The sequence below is a fragment of the Dermacentor silvarum genome, chromosome 9 (assembly GCF_013339745.2).
Source record: "Dermacentor silvarum isolate Dsil-2018 chromosome 9, BIME_Dsil_1.4, whole genome shotgun sequence".
NCBI classification, from domain to species: Eukaryota; Metazoa; Arthropoda; class Arachnida; order Ixodida; family Ixodidae; genus Dermacentor; species Dermacentor silvarum.
The window spans coordinates 32450339-32457385 of NC_051162.1; the positions used below are offsets into that span (position 1 = coordinate 32450339).

Genomic DNA, 7047 nt, shown 5'->3' on the forward strand with positions numbered 1-7047 from the left:
CGCCCCTACCTGGACGATCTAAACGAAATGTTCGAAAATTATTAATAGTAAATCTTTGATGTGACGAAAGCCATGATTCCTGAAGTAAAATAACATCTGGTATTATTTTGTGTACTAAATAAAGAAGGTCAACGTAACCTGAGGATATAGAGCGGCAATTCTATTGGAGAACTTTTACTGATGCTATGGCGATCCTAGAATGGATGACTCCACGGCAGAACGCAACGCATCCTGCTCGTGGTGATCACTGTTCTTTCCTTTTTTAGGCTTAGATTTAGGAGTATCCGTGGGAGAAAGTGGGGAACCCTTGCGTCTATTGCTGATGGTTCCAAGCCTCATGTGTCCAAATGAGTGGCTAGGTCCCGCAGTTGCTGAGACCGGAGAACAAACTGAGGTATCAGACTCAACCTCGGCCTGATTTTCAAAGTTTGATTCATTTGAATGGCGCGCGGGAATACTACATGGAGTGGGGTCAGCAGTAGCAGAGTGCGATTGGAGGAGGCTATTAAATTTGGCAGTTAGCATCTCAGTTATACCTTCGGCAAAAGTGTTAAACAGTCGCTCGATAACTATTGGCATTGCCTTGTCAATGGCTGCGGCTACAGCGGCCGAAACTGTGGCTTCTAGAGATGTTGACTGACAGGGAAGCAGCTGCTGCGTAACCAACATCGCGCTCCTATATTGCTGATATTGCTTCCGCATGGGAACAATGACGTTTCTCCGCGATCTCAAGCACCTGAATCTCATGGCCTCGCGCAGGGCAGTTACTATCTGTAGCACTATGAGATCCATCGCACAAGCAACACCTAGGTGCATCTTCGTCGCAGGCTGATGTAGAGTGAGAGCCGCCGCAATTACAGCATCTCACTGAAGATCTACATGCATTAGCACTGTGGCCAAATCTCCAGCAGTTTCGGCACTGCAATGGCCTAGGTGACAATGTCTCCACGCGGAACAAATACGGCCAAGCCTTCACTTCAGACGGGCGCGTTAAACCGGCGAACGAGACGATGACGCTCTCAGTTGGGACTCGGTTATCACCCACCAACCTATTGCATCTATAAACAGAAACAACACCAGCCGGAGAGAGCATCTTCAAAAGGGCCTCAGGAGTAATATCGGCAGGAACCCCGCGAACAATGTCTTTCACGCATGCGAGATGAGGAGGGACGAAAGCACGAACCGCGATGCTAGTGAATCTCGTGCAGTTAAGCAAATCATTAAGGCACTGAACGTTAGAAGACTTACATAGAATGCCTGTCTTGCCAAAACGCCTCACCTCCGAAATGTCAACGAAGTGCTCGGTAATACCGCGCAGCTCCTCCTGGAACCTTTCTGATTCGGTTAGCCGAATGGAACCACCATCCGTGGGAACGAGCGCCACGGGCAAGGTACTGACTCCGTTCCGAAGAAAACACTCCAGGGGCACCGACTCAGTGGGACGGCTAGCCGACCAGGGCGAGCCCTGGCCGGGACCGGAGACCGGCATTCACAGTCCCTGGAAAAGAAAAAAAAACCTATAGAAGAAACAAAGCCCTACGAGCAGTTAAAATGTGGCCAATCCCCTTTCGGATACGAGACAAGAGGTAGAACGGTGGCCGGAACCACAGAATCGCGAGAGCACGTCCGACAGCGATCGACAGCGTCCTGCGAAGCCAAGTTGTGTCGTCTTTCTCGTCTTCTCCGCTCACACTCCTTCCTCTTCTACTAATGCAATCACATTGACTGTGATATCACCAGCAATTTCGATGATATAGTAAAAGCAGCGGAAGTATTCTATACTCACCTGTACAGTCCCCAGAGCAGCCACGCTACCTTCATTCAAAGAGTGATGAATATTATACAGAGGCTCCTTCTATAATTAGCAATGAAGTTAGAAGGGCCTTGCAAAATATGACCCTGGGAAAAGCGACAGGAGAAGATGGAATAACAGTAGATTTACTTAAAGATGGAGGAGGCATCATGCTTGAAGAGCTTGCGGCCCTTTATACGCAATGCCCCACGACTTCAAGTGTACCAGAGAACTGGAAGAATGCCAACATTATACGAATCCATAAGAAGGAAGACGTTAAAGAATTGAATAATTATAGGTCCATAACCTTGCTTTCAGTATTCTATAAAATATACACAGAGATAATTTCCAATAAAATCACGATAACACTTCAGTCAACCAAGAGAATAAGGGGGCTTCAGGAAGGGATATCCTACCATGGATCACATCGATGTCATCAATCAGGTAATCAAAAATCTGCGGAGTACAATCAACCTCTTTATATGGTTTTCATGCATTATGAAAAAGTATTTGATTCAGTAGAGATAGATACCAGCGTTCATAGAGGCATTGAGTAATCAAGGAGTACAGGAGGCATACGTGAATATCTCGGCAAATATCTACAAAGATTCCACCGCTACCTTGGCTCTCCACAAGAAAAGCAGAAAGTTACCTATCAAGGAAGGGGTCAGGCAAGGAGACAATCTGTGCAATGCTATTTACTGCTCGCTTAGAAGTATTTAAGCTATTAGACTGGGGAAACTTAGGAATGAGGATCAACGGCAAATATCTCAGCAACCTTCAGTTTGCAGATGACAGTTGCAGATGCCGTTTTGCTAGGAAATGCTAAGTGCTGCTAGGCTTGCCGCCGACGCGCAGATTCTCGCTTGGCCACACGACATGCTTCAAGATAAGTGGCTTCTTCGGGTGTCCGGACCTTCTTTGCTCGTCCCATGTCAAGGCTACATGAACTCACCACGGAGTCAACGAGAGTTCTGCCGCCATAGCGGCGGCTCCGAGCTTTATCTCCCTGGTGACGTCGCGGTCAAGCTGTGCCTCCACACTTGTCTGGGCGGGGCGTGGCTGGTCGAAATCGGCCAAGCTGCTGCCATAGGCGCCTGCTGCAGTCACGGACACCGCGCGCATTCAGGGCGAACGCGAGGAAACGCGAACTGCTTCGGCAGCAGCTCTGCGTGCTGCCTCGGTGATGCTACAATTTTTTCTCGCTCTCATTTCCTCTCTCTCGCGAGCTTAGCGCGCGCCGCGCGCATTCTCTCCTTCAATGTCCTTAACGTCCCATGTCAAGGCAAATGTGCATAGAGAGAAGACGAAGCACGCTCCGCGAGGTGGTTGCTAGAAAACGCGTGGTGACTTCATCGTTCAGCGAGGTTTTTGTACTCGCTCCACGGACTGACTGTCAGCTTAAACAGCTCCGCTGTTAAAAGTGACTTCCGAAATGTGGTTCGTCACTACATAGCTCGATTGCTAATTGCATTACCGTTGACAGTCATCGGGACACAGGTTCTGCCGTAATTCTTGTAGTGAAACTGTTAAAGGCTCACTCTTCAATGGTCGCGTCTGACAATAGAAAAAAAAACTCGTTGGCCGTATACTGTATGTGCGAGTAAAAGCGCGCGAGGGACGCGCGCTTTCACAGGGAGCAAATGCATGGCGGAGAGCAAACGCGACTTATGTGCGAGTGAAAGCGGGCGAGGGACGCGCAGTTTCACGGGGAACGAACGCACGGCAGAGAGCACATGCGACTTCCCAGTGGAAGGGAAGCGGTGGACGAGGAGGCCATCGAGGCACCCTAGACTGCGTGTGCGTGGCCGCTCTTCCACTGCGGCGCATGCGCGCAGCCCTGCCCTTCCAGCTTCAGAAAACTACCTGCTATTTTCGAGCATGCACAAGCTTTCAGAGTGTTCCATAAATTAACCACACTTTTCAATCTCTGCGGTGAAATTTAGCCCTGTAGTCTCATATATTTAGTATGAAAACCGTTTCCTTTGCATTACAGTTTAGGTGTCGTGACACTTTCACTTGCAATTCAATTAAAAAGAAAGCACGCTTTCTTCTCTCTAAACAAAAGTAAAAAAATTGTAAACATGGGAAATGTTTGCACGTTTGCACTGCGTGCTGCAACACTTGTCAGTTTTCATGCACAAACAAGCATGGAATTTCTGTTACACATGATCAGACACAACATTATCTGTTTATTCATATGCAGAAAGTTTTGTGGGAGTCAACCAGGCGATCGTAAAAAGGAGATATTTCAGAGTTTGTACTTGATTGGACAAATCGAAGCGTAACGCTGCACCCTACCCACGTTAGCTCTTAAAAGGTCTTTATTATTTTTTTATTTAATTATAGCTAAGTGGCTTTTATTACAGAAAAAAGAGGCAAGACCTTCGCAAGCTTAGATGTGCTGGTCATTTTTCGTAAGCTCTACAGGTACTACCAGTGCTATTAAAATTTGCAGAGGTAAATACACAGGTTGAGCACTATAAGCTTCATGTACGTGATTTACCGTGACACACAGCACCGCATATATATTGTTGGTTGTGTAAACTTCACAAGCGATGCGCACTTTGGGCCTTACTTTACATTTAAACGCTTATTTATCTAAATGTGAAAGTGTACATTTTTCAAAATGGCATACGACGTTTTTCGACTGCACTTAAAATATAATTTCTGCGTATTACCATTTTTTAACAGCGGAGCTGTGTAAGCACTTGGTTAGGCCGCCTAGTGCCAACAAAAAATGTGGGCCGAACCTGGAGGTAGTGCAGAAAGGGTCCAAGCATAATGGCACATACCTCTGCGAACTAGTGAAGCTGTTTAAGCTTGAGGATGGTCAGTCGAGTGTACGCCCTACACCACCTAGATAGCATAAGGCCTACGCACACCGACCCATGATGTCATGCTACCTGGCCCGACTGCCATAGAATCTAATGGGGATGCTTTCGCATAAGCAACTGTGATTTTGGCATCACAGCTTTCGTCATGCCAGCTTTGGCAATGAAAATTTCGGACCAAGTAGCATGACGTCATAGATTGGAGTGCGTACGCCTCGGCTATCTGGATGGTACTGGTACGCCCCAAAACCTCTGCCTGGTGAGACATCACCATGCATCGCCTAGCAATGCTTCGCCACAGCTGCGCCGAGCCTCGCCGCAGCTACATGAGCCATGACGTCACCGCACCGTGCGAAGTGGTTGCCGCGGCTGCGCAGAGACGGAGCTAAGCCTTGATGTCAGTGCGCCGACCCACGAGATATATAGCTCCGCGTTGCTGCTGTGGCGACACCAAAGCTCCGCTATCTCCCGCTGAGCACATGTTGCAGAGATGGGGCGGCTGAAGAAGAGCGTCACTCCCAAAAAGAGGAAACGTGGCGCAAAAGCCGCCGCACCGCTACTCGTGAGCGAGTGACACGACTTCGGCCAAATCCCGAGGATTGTGCCGCCGAAGCAGTGGCGAAACGTCGGTGATTCCCAGAAGATTCGGAGTTACGAGCCCGCGAAGCCGAGGAAAAGCGTTTGAGCATCCAGAAGCGTCCAAATGCTTTAATGACCGAATGTTGGTTGCTCCTTGGGCTGCCGATTCCGGGGTGATCTTGCGCGAAACGTGGCTGAGTCTCAAAGCATAACCTCGCAAAAATTTGGCCGAACAGAGATAAAGCTAGGTGGGGTCGCCTGCTTCACTGTTTGCCCATTCTTTGCACCACTAGTGTGAAGCTGCCCCCAATTTTTTTTTACTTTCCGCTAATTTAGAAAACTTCATGTATATAAAAGAAAACTGTTAGGCTCGACAGAAATTCTTCGTCTACATAACATCCGCCAAATATCATCTACTCATTATTATTTCCTCGCTTTCCTTTTTTCTGATTGCACGAAACCTGCAGCAACGGTTGGAATTTGTTTAATTTATGCCAACTGAAACCGTACTATCTGATCTAGTGCAGATGTGGCAGGATAAGTCTGTTGCCAGCATCAAAATGCAGTTCTGTTCATTTTCGTTTTGCATTCCAAACTTCGCAGGGGTAATGTCACCATGCACGAGAGGATCCACACGGGCAAGCGGCCGTTCGTGTGCCACGTCTGCGACAGGGGCTTCCACCAGCGAGGGCATCTCAACAGCCACATGCTGGTCCACTTGGGGGAGAGGCCGCACAAGTGGCCAGACTGCGGCCAGCGCTTTATCCGCGCGTCACACATGGCGCTTCACCAGAAGCTGCAGCACTCGGCCGAAAGCGCTCGACATCACGTATACCCTGAGTGCGGAAAAGGCTTCACACGGAGACATCTCATCACTCACCAGCTGACCCACATGGGTACGAAGCCGAACGCCTGCTCTTAGTGCGGAATGAGGTTTGCACTGAGCAGTGATGCCACGAGGCACAAACAGGTCGTTCACAGCTGCCAGTACCCGCTACACTGCCCACACTGCGGCAAGGGGTGTGGGAACATGAACGTGCTTAGAGGCCACGTACGCGTTCATCACAATGACGAATACGATGACAACAAAGAGAAGCACGACGATCAGTAAAGACAAATGTACCCGGGGAAGAAAACCTGGATGATGCGAGACTTCAATTGGGTAACGCAGAACGAACGTGAAATTAACAATAAAACGTGGACAACTTTTTTTCGACAGTTTTGCGCAAATACGCACGATGCAAGAATTTTCTCGTAGCTCTGAGAAAAAAGTGTTGCCACTTCCGTTTTTGGAAAGTGCAAAGCTACGTGGAAGCACATGCAAATTTCGCTATAAAATAAATAAATCGAAGCCTTGCAGTGATTAAAGAAATCGCACAAGTGGACCACGACATCTATTTTTTTCTTTAACAGCCCTCTCTTCTGAGACAAACCCTTGAAGCGTTTCCTTGTAGCTCCGAGGTATACTATTGCGTAGAAGCGACGAGTGCGGTTGTTGGCAGAGTAGAAGTGCGCCCCCCCCCCCCCCCCCCGCTCCCTCCGGCGCTGGCTTCCCGCTTCCTTGCTTGCGCGTGGGAGATTGAGCGCATTCGCTCTCCGTGATAGCGCGCGTCCCCGCACGCTTCCGCTCGGGCATACGGCGCGCGGCGAAGATTTTATCTATATGGAACCTCACGGCGATGACGATGCCGACGGCAGAAATCCGGTTGAAGTGTCCATATAATTGCTATCGCAATTAAACAGCAGTTCTCCAGAAAAGAAACATGTCTTACTGGTGTAGAAGACGCACCTGTTCGTTCGGTATACGATTTAAAAAAATTAGTGACGATTTCACTCCGTGAA

General features: G+C 48.6%; 1 non-coding gene across 1 annotated transcript in view; it reads left to right on the forward strand.

Moving 5' to 3' along the window:
• LOC119463521 (uncharacterized) overlaps window positions 1-6371 on the forward strand; it is a 40653-nt gene extending 34282 nt beyond the window's left edge. The window contains exon 3 of the transcript XR_007463515.1: window positions 5809-6371. This is a non-coding gene — a transcript (uncharacterized LOC119463521). The remainder of the gene's footprint in view (window positions 1-5808) is intronic.
• The last annotated feature ends 676 nt before the right edge of the window (window positions 6372-7047 follow it).